The sequence below is a fragment of the Coturnix japonica genome, chromosome 4 (genome assembly GCF_001577835.2).
Source record: "Coturnix japonica isolate 7356 chromosome 4, Coturnix japonica 2.1, whole genome shotgun sequence".
NCBI lineage: Eukaryota > Metazoa > Chordata > Aves > Galliformes > Phasianidae > Coturnix > Coturnix japonica.
The window spans coordinates 44,455,474-44,469,324 of NC_029519.1; the positions used below are offsets into that span (position 1 = coordinate 44,455,474).

Sequence of the window (13,851 nt, forward strand, 5' to 3'; positions counted from 1 at the left end):
TTTTCCCTCACAACAATTTTCCTTTCTGCAACCAAGAGGAACTGCATTTGGGTATCCTCTCCTCTGTACGTCTAGTTCCTCTCTTGTTTCCTTAGCTTTCATTCTTTATTCACTGCGCTCATACTCTATCTCACTGTGTTACCATTTTCCTTTCTTTCTTTTGCTCTATATGCCCTTTGTCATGTTCATCCTTTCTCCCTCAGCCTAATAATGAAAACTATTAACCACTAAATGATCTGTATCTGAGAGGAAAAAATGATGTAGCAGAGCCATGCCTGAAGAACTGAGTTGAGCTCTTCCAATGCATTCAATCACTAACTAAGGAACTTGGTTATTCAGTTCTTGCTTAACAATGAGACATCCAAATTTTTAGGAACACTTTGAGGACTGAAGCTTAGAGGTGCCAGAAGCAACTAAACCACAGCTTGACATGAAGAGCTATGTCCTTTAAGGCACCAAAGCTGTGCTGACATCCCCAGGTAATGAGAAGGAAATGCTAATAGAATGTCTCAAAGTAGCTAAGACAGTTCCTTCCAGCACAAGAAGTCAACTCTTTTTGACCAAACACCAGGTCACATGCTCAGCAATAACACAGCAAGAACTCCCCTTGGACCAGATTTTTGCAACCGCACACGGTTTGGAGTGACAGTGCCAGTACAAAAGAGGAGTCTTACAGTCCAAGCCATTGTCATCACTTCATACTTGCCAAATCCCTTCTTTATTCCCTCAGAACCCTACAATTATTAAAAAGTCCAAGTGCCCATGAAAGATGCCAGGTTCACAGCCCTGGAGACTCATTTTCTTTGCCTACAGATCAGCTTCTTGGACATGATGGAAAGGATGGACAAGCAGGCTGTGTGTTGGAGAATCTGCTCCCTATAAACCAGTGTGAAGGTGGGCAGTCTTAGCTGCGCATGTTTTCCTAAACACCGTCCTAATAGGCTGTCCACATGGAAAGGACCACAGGAACTGAAAAGTCTGTCCTTGCTTAGGTCTTATGCGTCTTGTAAGGCTTTGCAAACTTACTGGGAGCAGCAGAGAAACAGAGGACAAAACCGCTGGGGAGATTGATCTACAACTCCGGTTCGTTGGCTCATAACCTTCACTCTGCAGCCACTGTTCTTGTCCCCTGCTGCCACCATGTGGCAGTTCGAAATTCAAAGGACAATTGCTTTTCTTCATACTTCTGTCTCGTTTGCAGTTTGTGGGACTCACCCCCTCAAAAAGCTGAGGGGTGCTTTGCTAAGGATGGGTTAAACCAGCATCTCACACAATTTTAGTGAGAAGAGGAATAAGCAGTCAAGTCTGTCTGAATTTCACTCTTCAGAACTGTGGATAGTTCTGGTTTCAGTAACATGAGGCGCACAGCAGCTTTAAGATAATCTGAAAGGCCATTCAATTACTCCTGTTGTTGCAGAAATAGTGAGATTGTTGCACTTAAGCCAGAGTGAATATCTTAAAGATTCAAAGGCAGGTGCATGAATGAAATTTATGGTGTGGAAGAGTAAGACAAAACTATTAAGCAGTGGCATTTGGGATTAATTCTTCATTCAGATCTTGAAAAAAGCAGTCAGACTCACCAGTGAATGTTGCAGTCCTCTGTTTAATTACAAATCAAGACAGAAGAGGGACTCACCACTGTGTCTGATATCTTCCGATCCAAGCCTCTCTTCTAGCTGCGGTTTCTGCATTCTTTGCTCTACAGTTCTTCAATGTTTTTGCTTAGAGTACTCCTTCTTCGTTAGTTCATTCCTTATCAGTTTATCCTGAAAGTATGTCAGGCTGCTCATTTATTGATAACAGTTCTGTTAATAAGCACTGAAAACATTTTGTTTGGGCTCTATTTCAAATCTTTAAGTACAGTCCATGTGTATCACTAAATCCTCTATCTATGTGTAAACCTAAATCACCTGCACATGGTGAGTCTTGACAGAACAAGAAAATTTTGGAGTAATTTTGAAAGCAAAATGATAAAAGCAGGCTTAGATGGTCGCATTTAACCATTTTCAAGGCTGCATTTAACCATGGCAACCTGGGACCCTTCTTGCTTGTTTTATACTTCAGATCCTATTATGATCCAAGATTGCTAGGGTAATGCAAGGAAGCACATCTGCTATGTTCTGCCTTAAAAAAATCCCTTCAGACATGGGTGGCTGGGAAAACTACTCCCTAAAGCCACCCTCTCAACAGACAGACACTGCATAACAGTTATCTCAGTATCAACAAGCTTCCCAAATCACTCCAATTCATAAACACGTGCAGGGGTGACTTTTGGGACCATAAGCAGCAGAGCTGAGCATGAAGCTCACATATCAGCATATGCTCCAGAAAATCAAGTTGACACCTCAGGCAGAGTAGGGCTCTGCTCTATTTTGTCCTGTTTCAGCTGTATTAGAAACACTGAAGTTCATCAAGATATATGCACAGCACCTACTCCTCTCCCTGCTTGAATCTCCTGAAGTAGCAACATCTTTCTGGAACTGCATTATGAAACCCTTCTAGGGGAGATGATATATAGCTGAGTTTCTGAGTTTACCCATTTATCAAGCCAAGCACTTTTTGGCAACATTATTTTTTAGCTGAAGTAGACATGCAAATGAATTTAACTGGATTGAGGCAGGTCCAAGTTTTTAGTGTCAGTGATGCTGTCATGGAGATGGACGAGGTAAACATACCTGTATAAACACCAGGCATGTTGCCCACTGTCCTCCTCCTTCCTGCATGCTGAAGAACTCTTAAGCTTCTTTTCTGAAAGTTTTCTGTGTGAGATAAACTTCAACATACAAGTCAGATGGTTGCAAACTTCGCAGTAGCATTTATCTACACTGTGCAAAGCACCCAGCCCAGAGCTATGGCATAAAAATGCCTTTCCAGAAGGATTTCAAATCCTTGTTTTGCCATCACAGCTGTCTCAAAAACAAACAGACTAGAAGCCTGCATTCTTCTTATGTCTTTCCAGTTAGTTGGCAAGATTTCCTTGTTTCTCACAGTTCTCTCTTTCTCTCTCTCTCTTTTTTTCCCCTGCTTCTCTCTTTCAAAAAAAGTCCTTGAAAATAAGCTGATAGGTCAAACAAGTAGGAGATTCCCATTAACAAGGACAATATGATATGACCACTTTAGTCATCAGCAGCAGAAGGCCCTTGATCTCAGGAGGACATACAAAGGCATGTCTTCCATGAGTAGTTCTAGGCTTAATCACATTTTATAACTAATCAGGACAGTGTGCAAAAAGTCACCGAACCCCTACACCATGAGAAAGCCTCCGCCCTTCTCACATGCACACCTCAAAAGCAACAGCATTTGAAGACACAAGTTGACAAATGAATACACATGAGCTTAGCTGGCCTGGGCACACTGTTCCTTTGTGGCTCAACATTGCACAACCTCAGTCCTAAGCACTGCAGAACTGTATTTCTGCTTAATGCACATCGGGATCAGTCAGGAGCATCCATGGGGCCTTTGCTCACTGGCAGCAGGCAAGTCAGTCCAACAGCCAGGGTCTGGCTTTCTCAGACAAGATTCCTCTCTGGGATCCATTCAGAGGATTTTACAGTGCACATTTCTTTGAGCATGCTGCTATATGAAGGTGAGTTGTACATCCAGAACGCTACCTGAATGGTGCGCAGTGGTTCATTGCCTATATAGTTTATGCAGTGTTCTGGAAACTTAACTCTTTTTTTGGGGGGTGGGGACAAGGAGCAGAAAAAACTAGGACAGAAGGGAACGTGCCTGCTAAAGCCAGTTGTTACACATTGGCTAAACTGCATTTCTTTAATTGCCATAGCTCCAGGGGCTAAGGCAGCATGCACATGTTTTTGTAAGCTGAATCACGCATTAATGAAAATCCCAGGACATTCCTGTAAGAGCAGAGGCATTAGTGGTAGCTGGGACGCTGGCCAAATTCCAGTGAAGGTAACTCCATTCTATTTCCCTGCGGTCTCCTTGCCATTTCAATGAATACAGTCAATTGTTTCAGTTCCAAGTCGCTCTGCAGCGTTCCTGAGATCAGCTGCCATACCCACAGCATCCTGTATGGTTCTCTGGGATATTATTCTCACTTAAGCAATCTTTGAGGAGCTTAAAAATAGATCCCGTGAGTGATGAAAATGTTCCTTCTGAGAAACAAATCTGCAACAATAGTTGGGTCAAATGAGCTACAGAAAACTTCAAGATTGCGTAAAAGTTCTAAGAGGAGAAAATAAAATGTACACTCAAAACCTCAAGATAGAAATACTGTGGCAGACACTGCTCAGGCGGTTTGAAATTAGAACAACTTGTATCCTTATGGAGACTAGTGTTTGGATGAGACCTACGCAGAAGTATTTTTCAGAGAACAACTCTTGTCTCTGTAAGAACGCAATAACTACGCCCTGAAAGGGCATGAAGTTGATTATTTCACTGTGTTATGAAAAAGCCAGCCCTTCCTCAAGGCTTCCAAACCCAATGCAAACCCACATTTTGAACCCCAAAATTTGCATCCCCCTGTCCATTAAGAGCATGATCTACTGTCTCAGAAAGGAACCTCAAAGCAGTGAACAGGGTTTCACAAGACAGACTTCATTGACTTTATCTGTGTCACTGACCCTGAACATTACCAGATCTAAGCAGTGATGAACTTCAGGATTTTTCTCAGCTTTATTCAAACTGAGCACCACTACAGATCACTTCAGCAGATTTTCCACCAGTACTATCCAGACAGCAAGGTACTGCACAGTGGCAGCAGCAAAGCCCATGACATGAGTTTGGATGCAACAGGTTGACAATACAGTGTCTCAGAGAAGAGATCATTTTTGAAAATACCCCTTCTAGCAAGGGGGATGTCTTCAAACCTTGTATGTTAAAAGGAGGCCACATTTAGACCGTATCAAAGCAGACTGAATTGAGCACATGACAAGCTTGGATAAACTTGGAATTCAGATCACGTCCAGAAGCCTGGCAGGAGAGAAGCAAAAACAGATGGAAATGGGAAAATATTAGGAAAAAAAACTTCTCAGAAAGAATGTTGAGGCATTGTCATAGGCTGCTCAGGGGGGTGGTGGTATCACAGTCCCTGGAGATGTTCAAGAAATGGGGAGATGCGGCACTGAGGGACACAGTCAGTGAGCATGGTGGATGGACTGACAGTTGAACTCAATTATTTCAGTCATCTCTTCTTAATGATTAGACAATTCAATGATTCTATAAACCATCGTACTGCAAGTCTGACTTCCCAGCTGTCCCAGCAGAAACTTTTGCAAATGCTAATATTGAACCACTGCTGTATTCTCTTGCATTTGCCAACATAATAACTAAAAATCCTTTGAGAAGCCATTGAAAAGCTGCAGGGAGTGACAGTTATAGTAGAAGTCACAGCATCTGTTCCTCAAGCTGAATTAGCACTGGAGCCATATGAGCCTGTTTTTGTTGAATCTCTCTTTTGCTGATATGACAGGCCCCCGGATTTAAACAGAGGCTTAACAGTTTGAGTCTGTCAAGTCACTGAAGTTACTCTGATTCCTTCAGGCTGTAAATGTGACCATGGTATATGACCATCCTGTTCCTTTTCTTGGTATATTTCAATATCACACATAAAGAGAAATCAGGAGATTTTCCAACAGATCAGACTTTTACCGTAGCTACAGACACCAAAGATTACAGCAGAACAGCAAATGTCACAAGGAGCTTTTTATGTTCTTGATAGTTTGCAACCCTTAAGGAAATCCAACAGCAGCCAAATTGCTGTGAAACTCAACAAAAAAGAGCCAAAAAAGTACTTGCCAGCTCCAGTGAATTCGGTTGCCCAGCAAACCATGTCCTTCCATGAGAAAGTGCGAGTTCCTGCTGACTTCTTTCTCCCACTGTTAATTTCTGAGCAACATGAGATCATGACATACAATTGCCTTTTGTGGAGCTCGTATTCTGCTTCCCTAAAATGATATTTACTCAGTAGCTTTTGCAAATGCTGAAGCACAAAGAGGAGGTGCTAAGGAACATCCTGCAACCACCATTTCACTGCCACACTCACTCATCCTTGACTATCCCCTTTGTCAACATCTCCCACCAGCTGCCCTTCAAGTATTTAAAGGCCTCGGTAGAAGGCTGATGCATTTGGAAATGCCATGTTTTTGTCCAACTTAGATATCTGGTAGATATGATAAATGGCAACATAGCTGACGCTGAAGAGAAAAAAAAGAGGAATACTGTCCACTAATAAATCTGACCATGGGCAATTATTACAACTTGGGTTCAAATATTCACTTAAGCATTCAGCAAGGCTGCATATACAAAAACTCTGAGATGAATGATTTAAATACAGAAGCTTACACAAATGCAAGACTTACATAGTAAAACTGCTCTTTGTTATGAAAATATTAGATGTAAGCAGAAGCAAGAGAACAAGAGTATACATTATCTAAGGCATTCAGAATCAATACAGCAGAAAAGAGGACAGAGCTGAAACATAGAACCTACTGTGGCCTTTCAGTGTTAAGAATGAAGAGTGCGTGAAACAGCAATAGCTGTCAAGCATGAGCACTGACTCCAAATAAATAAAGACTGAAATAAAAACACAAGCCTGATTCTCAGCTGAGAACCTGGTGTCATTCCAGTAGAATCAATGTGTTCATCATCAGCTAAAGCTCTGGCCTCTGGAAACCATTTCTACATGGACTGTATTTGATTACTTTGATTAATCAGGATGGCTTCATGAGAATTATGAAGGAGGCAAAAATGAAGCAGGTTCAAAGAAAAAGGTTAAATGTTACTCAGCATAAAACATGTTTCTTTTCTGAACTCGAAAGAAAGGACATCATATTTTATCTCTGTGATCAATAATGAATTTCACTTTATTAATACAATTCTTTTTTGTTGTTGTTGTTCATTTGCTTTGTTTTCCCATAGAGATGGTAATTCAGTGAGCCTCGCACTGCCTGTGCAACCCACCCTAGACATCCTAGACATGGTACTCAACCACCTTTCTTGTTTCGAGCCCCAACTGCTTTATTCCAGTTCTCATCCACTCTTTCAGGGCAGAGACTGTTTATTTGGGGAAAGAATGATCTCAGAATGCTGAAATAAGCTCACACTGTTTTTAACCCAAAGGTGTAAGGTAATGCAAATCGCATCCAGAAGTGACACAGACTTTTTTCCAAGGTCTGGCCTTTGCATCCTATGAAAGTTCCCCTCTTGATAGCTTCCACTACTCTTTTTCTCATCACCAGCTAATTCAAAATATGGGAACAGTCCAAAAAAAGACAGGAGAGGCATGAAACAAAGGTGTATCAGACAGGGAAAAAGTCATTCCCCTGTTGCTGGGAAAGAAACAGCTCATTAGAAAAAATGTTGTCTCTTATTGCCATAGCACAGATTTGGGATATTGGCCAGCTCCCAAAGGTTGTCCTCAGATTACTTTGCCATCTCCCAGTTTCTCTAAGCAGATTATAATGCTCGTCCATCACACACTCAGATAGCAAGAACCAAATTCCATTTCAGTTACATCGGTGAGTGGCAGAAGAAATACTACTGATATTTCACGGAGTCATTCCAGGACAATTCCATGAGCAGACCTCCAGCACTCTCATGGTTTGTAATGTCCTTCATAGGTGCACTCAACAGCCCTACTTTAAAAGCCTTCGTTGTGCAAGGAGCAGCAATAGGCAGCAAATGCCTTGAAAGATCTAGAAAAGAATTAAGGGCAGAGGACAGCAGGGTTAGGTTATCTATAATTCCACTCTTCAGCAAAACCTGGTATTCTATATGTAATGATGGTGGTTGGGTTAAGGCTTTAAACACAGCCAGAATTAAGTAAGCTTTTTGTTTCTGTCTTGAACTATAAAGATATGTGCAGATAATTTGACTTCTCAGCCTGAAAACTGCATGCTGCCCCATAGCGAGTTGCTCTGGTGGTGCAATACTAGGGGTTCAAGAGTATTTTGCACCACAAAAATAATGCTGTATAAGCATAAAGTTATTGGAAAACCTGACCTAGTACTTTACGCACCTTATTGTTTGCAGTCAATGTATACAGCCACTGTTAAAGATAGAAAGGTTGTTGTGGAAGACCTTAAAATGTTATTTGACCCTCAGCAGCCTAGAGTTTCTGCCTGTCCCAAATCAAAAGTGAGAGATGGAGTGAGAGGCAGCAAGAAGTGGATCCACATTTTGAGGACAAGCTCCTCAGGGCCCTCCTCTTAAGCCTTACCACTTCCCTCACTGCCCAGGAATTAAACCACATGGAAAATACGGGATCAGGTCTGTAATCTGATTTCATTTTTATTATTTGCTCATCTCCCTTCATTTTCTGTGCTGTTTTTGAAGTATCGATCACCATGTAGGAAAAGTTTGAAAAGAACAATGGTTCCATGGTTAGTGAGTTTCAGTAACTGTCCATCTCACTTAAGGCCCTGGGTTTAGAAAGTGAAGTGCTACTGTACAAGCTCAAGTGATTTCTCACAATTTCCTGAATATTTCATCTCTTTGTACTTTGCAGTTTGCCTTCTCCTGAGCTAATGTTTATTTTTCCAGAGAGCGGTTATTGTGGTAAACTGATATCGTACTAGAAGTGTGGGAAATGAGATTTCACTGCATTCATCTCCTGTGCTTAACACTCCATTCAGGAAGGCAACGTGGACTAAGTGGACAAAAAAGAGCTGTTTTCTGCTTTAAGGATGGCACCTTGTTCCCAACACAACCTCCCCATAGTCAGAAGGCTACTTAACCCCAGCAGCACTTCTGTCTAAACTAAGGAACCAGCAGTTATGAGAGGTAACGTGAGCTGAAGGATGGTGGTTAAGATGCAAGAAGAGGTGACCAGCAACATACGTGAAGGTGACGTCAATGAAGCAATGCTGATTTACACCAGCTCAGGCCTGGCACAGCCTGTTCAACTCAGTCAAGTGAATAACCTTCCTTGCCTTTGTTAGGTGAATTATAGCCAAAGTAAATGAAAAGTTATCCAACGAAAAGAAAGTCTGAGCAGTTCTGCTTCATGAGTTCTTTTCCCCCTTTTTAGCATTATCCTGATCACCATTCTCTTTTCACTCCCAGGTGCCATTTCTTTTCATTGCCCCTCCTTGATGCCACTGAGCCTCTCTCACAGAAGAAATGACTCTGCTCCCAGCATATTTTCTCCAGTTGAGAAGTAGCCACATTTTCTCTCATTTCATTGTGAGCACCCCTTACGCACATCATTATCCTCTGGTGCTGTTTGGGGTGCTTGCATATCAAAATATCTAAGAATGTGATTATTTTTTGTTTGCTCATCTTATCCCTACCCCTAAACACACTTTTCTTACACACATGAGTAATGTTATAAAGTTAATCAGATTTCTGAGATGAGAACAGACTGGGTCTCATTTATGTGTTCATAGAATTCTACTATTCAAATCCATGGGAGAAAAATCTGCTTTTGCTTTTGCAGCTGTGAAGAGCAGATAACTCTCTATGGTTCACATAACTCTCTAGGGACATTTTACTTTCTAATCTTTTGGACTAATTTTACTTCTTCTAAACTTTTTGTCTTGTTTTAGGAATAAATGTGTGATACTGTGTTAGAAAAGCCAATCAATGGTTCAGGCTCCAGATGGGAAGCAATGTGAATTCCCCTTTGGACAAGCTTGTCTCAAATGTGACTGTTTCCCCAATGTCAAATTCCATGGATTCTGGAAGCTGAAGAGGAAACAAAATTTGACATGGTCAGAAACGTGTGCTTATAAAAACTTGTTATTGTTGAATAGTTGGTGCATTCCTGGTGCACTCATGTGCAAACTGCACTTTGAGATAGCTGGCTGGCATCACCTCTGGGCCTCATTAGCACACACAAGCACAGCTCCCATAGATCTGGCTTCACTCCCATCCTCCTCTCAAATATCCCTCAGACTGTTCCCATGTTCCACATGGGGAAGAGATGCAAGAGGCTGCAGAGGAGCACGCCAGCATCCTGCATACAGCAGCTGTCCTCAGTTAACTTTAGTGCTGGCCAAGTTAGTTAAATGCAATCAGCCAAGGCAAGCCTTGGGAAGGTAGGCAGCCAGCTCTTCAGGGTGACTGCTCATGCACTAGTAATAACAGCCAGCTCAGTAACTGAGAATAAGATTCAGCAGAAACACCATTTATCCTCACATTCCTGCTGACACTTCTGCAGGCTGCTAGAGAATCTTGCTGAATGCCAGCATGCAGGTATCTCCCAATCCTATAAGCATGCTTCACCAGCATGGTAAAAACCAGTAACACTTATCAGCTGCCCAGTATGAAACGCACAGTGCAGCCAAAGACAGCAATGTGGCTCAGGTGTGCATTGTGCAAAACTGACCAAAATACAGGAAAACATGTGGCAGGAGTCAGTGTGGGTCCTCAGCTGTCTAACCTGCTATCTCTACTGTGGAAAAGACTTTAAGAAAAACTGCTTCATTTTCATGGGCTGCTCAGACAAGGCCTAACACTACTAAAATTTCTTTCCCTGGATTAGTGCTACCCCTAGACTTAGAGACAAATCTTAGCAGTTATTTGGAACAGTGTTTGAAATAGTTAAAATAACAAGGTTTTGGCAGTCAGGGCTGGGGGGGTGAAGTGCTTATGTGCAGTGCACAAGATTTCCTTCTTGGCCTTCGGTTTAGAGCTAAGTCTTCCATTACTTTTAAAATAAAAAGTTTCATTTCTTCAGTCTAAATTCAAATGTTATTATTTGCTTTGATTTATAAGATGCCGAAGTCATTTCTGTGAATCAATAAAGTTAAAGACGTTATTGAAATAAAGCATCTGTGCCACCTGCCTGTCACGGTTTGAACTAAAAATCCACCTGCGTCCGTGACAGGGGGCCGTGGGCCCCGGAGGGGCCCTAGGCCGAAAAGAAAAAGTTAATTAGGAAAAGAAAACAGCGGCAACGATCTAAGGAGGCACACTTATTTACTAAATACTATATCGAAATACAGGATAACACAATATAAACAAATATATATTGAAAAATTGGCAGCTAACGAAATCAAAGCAAAAAATAGAGAGAGAATGATCCCGTAACCGAGGGCGCTCACTGTGAATGCATCGGCGAACGCTGAAGCTCCCACACACTCCACTGAAACGCCAAAACTCGAAAGACGCAGTCTGTTCTGCGACAGAGTATTATATAGAGTACAGTCCGCGGACCTATCGTGGTGTTCCCTGGGAGATGTAGGTCTTCTTCGTAAGTTGTCAGATTCAGTAAAAATATTCATGCTTAATATGGATGTTATGATGTGGAATATCTGTGATAGCAAAATCACAAAATTATTAAACCATGACATTCCCAACCCTTATTCTACATCATTACATTATTTTATACATACATATCACACTCATAATGCTATATTGTTGAATAATCAGCAAACCCTATCTTATCTCAAACGAATTATATTTATTCATACAAATTCCCTAAGTTGAGAAACAAAACTCTATAACCTAACCTACATTTAATAAATTTTTGAGAAAATGGCAAAAACCTGCCAGAAAAAGGAAAACAATGTCAGCGGTAGAAGGGGAAAGGCAGCGCTATAGGGCGTCCCCCACATCAGGTGCACGTCATTCCCTTTCCAGCCACCACAGCAGATCTCCTTTTGACTTATACTTCTTTCCCATGTGTGCTCTACACATGCATGGCCAGTGCAGGATATAGAGTCCAGATGGAAAACTTGCTTACAGAATGCCTAATTAAGGTATATAGAGAAACAGTGTTTCCTTAACACAGTAATCCACTCTACTTATTAGTCCTAATACTAACTGAACCTATTCTGTACCTAACTGAAATATTTCTGAGACTCTACTATATATTTACACGTGACGAATTGGCTAGGATCACTGTGCCCCCCCCAACACTCAAATTCTCCCTTGTGGTGAACACATTGGACATTCATATTTTTGTCCATCACCCACCATGTGCACCCAGGTCCCTGAGCCAAGACCAAGTAGACTCAGCGGGCCGGAGAGAGTTTGCCCTTTCCAGACGCTGGAAGGACCCAAACCGTCTTTCCCAACACGCTCTTTATGTGTACTACAGGAAACCTTATCTCGCTCACACAGTCGTGGGGAGCTGGAGTGGTTAGGACCATTACGATTCACTAGATCCTCGGAGTGTTGACTAAACCGGTGGCCTTCTGCTAAAATGTTTCTCGCAGTTTTTATATGTTTCGCGCCACGCCAATGGCTTTCCAACAATAGTTTTCCAACAAACCCATTGAATCGTTTCACATCTTACCACAAAGCTGGTGCCATGATAGGAATATGGTAAGTGCACCACTCCGATGCTCATAGGATATTTTTTAAGGCCAAGTGGTTACAAGGGATTTTTAAAATGGGTCCCATAATCTGATTCAATTTCGTGTCTGGAGTGACCATCCGCCACAGGATTTGCTTTTCCAAACCTAAATATGGTGTTTTTCGGGCGTAGCAGGGGTACTGCGTAGTTTCGAGCACAACGCAGTGGTTGCGCTCTCATCCATGGATGAGTATAAAAGCGCTACATATGCGAGATCCGTGGCAGAGGTGAATTAATTCAACCTGCCATGCCTCTTCCATATTAATTACTATGCCATCTGCCCCTTCCCCCCAAAAAGGTTTCATCCTCTCTGGCTTGTTGTAATTATGGCGCATGTTTCACCAATCAATTGAATAAACTTGAGCAAAGTAGCGTCCATAGTTAAGTCCACCCCTCGGTCCTCTGCGCCACTTATATGTTGGCATCCCCTCTTGATGACCTGAAAGTCTCATCGCCCACCGAGCTTAGGAATAATTCACCCCTAGTTTTCGCCAGTCCAAGTCTATTTTGAGCCACCTGCAATTTTGGCACGCTCGATCCAACCTGAGTTATTTTTAATGTTCTTGCAGTAGCCTTACTTTTTAAGGCACATGAGCATCTACATGGCGAACCTTTAACAACAATGTTCCTTATTCGGGCAAGCAATGTCTTCTCGAACAGTTCAGCAGCCCTAAACAAGCGTTTTACCCTTTGCTTGCCAATTATCATCCTCCCACTGTTGCAACCACCCATAATGCATTTGCCACCATCCATGACAATCAGTATAAAAGATGAAGCATGGCCACTCTCCCGTTCAGACCACATCTAAAGACCAGCTGAACAGCCTACCTCTGCAAATTGACTTGATTCTCCTTTACCTTCATGGCCTCTGCAACTTGTCGTGTGGGGCTCGCACACAGCAGCTTTTCCATCTGCGAATGCTTCCCTACAATAGAACATGATCCCGTCTGTAAAAGGGCAAATTTCTTTCGTTTTCTGGTAAGCTCATTGTATGGTGTTGGCCTCTTTAGCACGTGTACCTCTTCTGTAGGTGGGTGTTTTCAATTTTTTAACTCTCAGGCATGTCCATGATCCACTTCTATGAATCCAGGACGCCGAGTTTCCCAATCGAGCTCGTTGAGTAATTAATGGAAATCCACTTGTTCCGAGTGTCATCTGTAGCATGATTGGTGAAGGGAACCTGTCCCTTTGGACATCCAGTTTTTACTGGCGCGAGGTCAGAAGAAGCTGAACCATCTGTCCCAACGTACTTCAAGAACAGCCCGAACCCCCTCATAAACGCCTAAAGATCTCCTTCTCAGTTGGAGTGTAGCGCTCCTCAGACCTCTTTATTCATGCTCGACTCCAAAACCTAGGGGTCGGCCTCGGTCTCTCCTGAGGCTCTTTGCCACAAACTCCAGGTGGGACCTTTCTCTCCAGCAGCAGTGTAGAGGATGTTCTTCACATCCTGTGGCCCCGTCCGTACTGGCGCCCAAGGTTTCCCACGGCACGGGCTATTTCTCCTGTTTTATTATCTGCTCAAAAAGCCCTGCTGCTGCTCAGGACCCATGAGAATTATCTAAATGTCCGGGGTTACCGTAATATTTGCA

The 13,851-nt window shown here is 42.4% G+C and overlaps 1 protein-coding gene across 7 annotated transcripts in view; it reads right to left on the reverse strand.

Annotated features, from left to right (window-relative positions):
• SHROOM3 (shroom family member 3) overlaps positions 1-13,851 on the reverse strand; it is a 137,316-nt gene that overhangs the window by 100,173 nt on the left and 23,292 nt on the right. The window contains exon 1 of one of the 7 annotated variants that reach the window (XM_015861649.2): positions 5,758-5,841. The exons of the other annotated variants lie outside the window; for them this stretch is intronic. The gene's annotated coding sequence lies outside the window, so the exon portion shown is untranslated. Of the gene's footprint in view, positions 1-5,757; positions 5,842-13,851 lie in introns of those variants that run through there. 7 annotated transcript variants of the gene reach the window in all.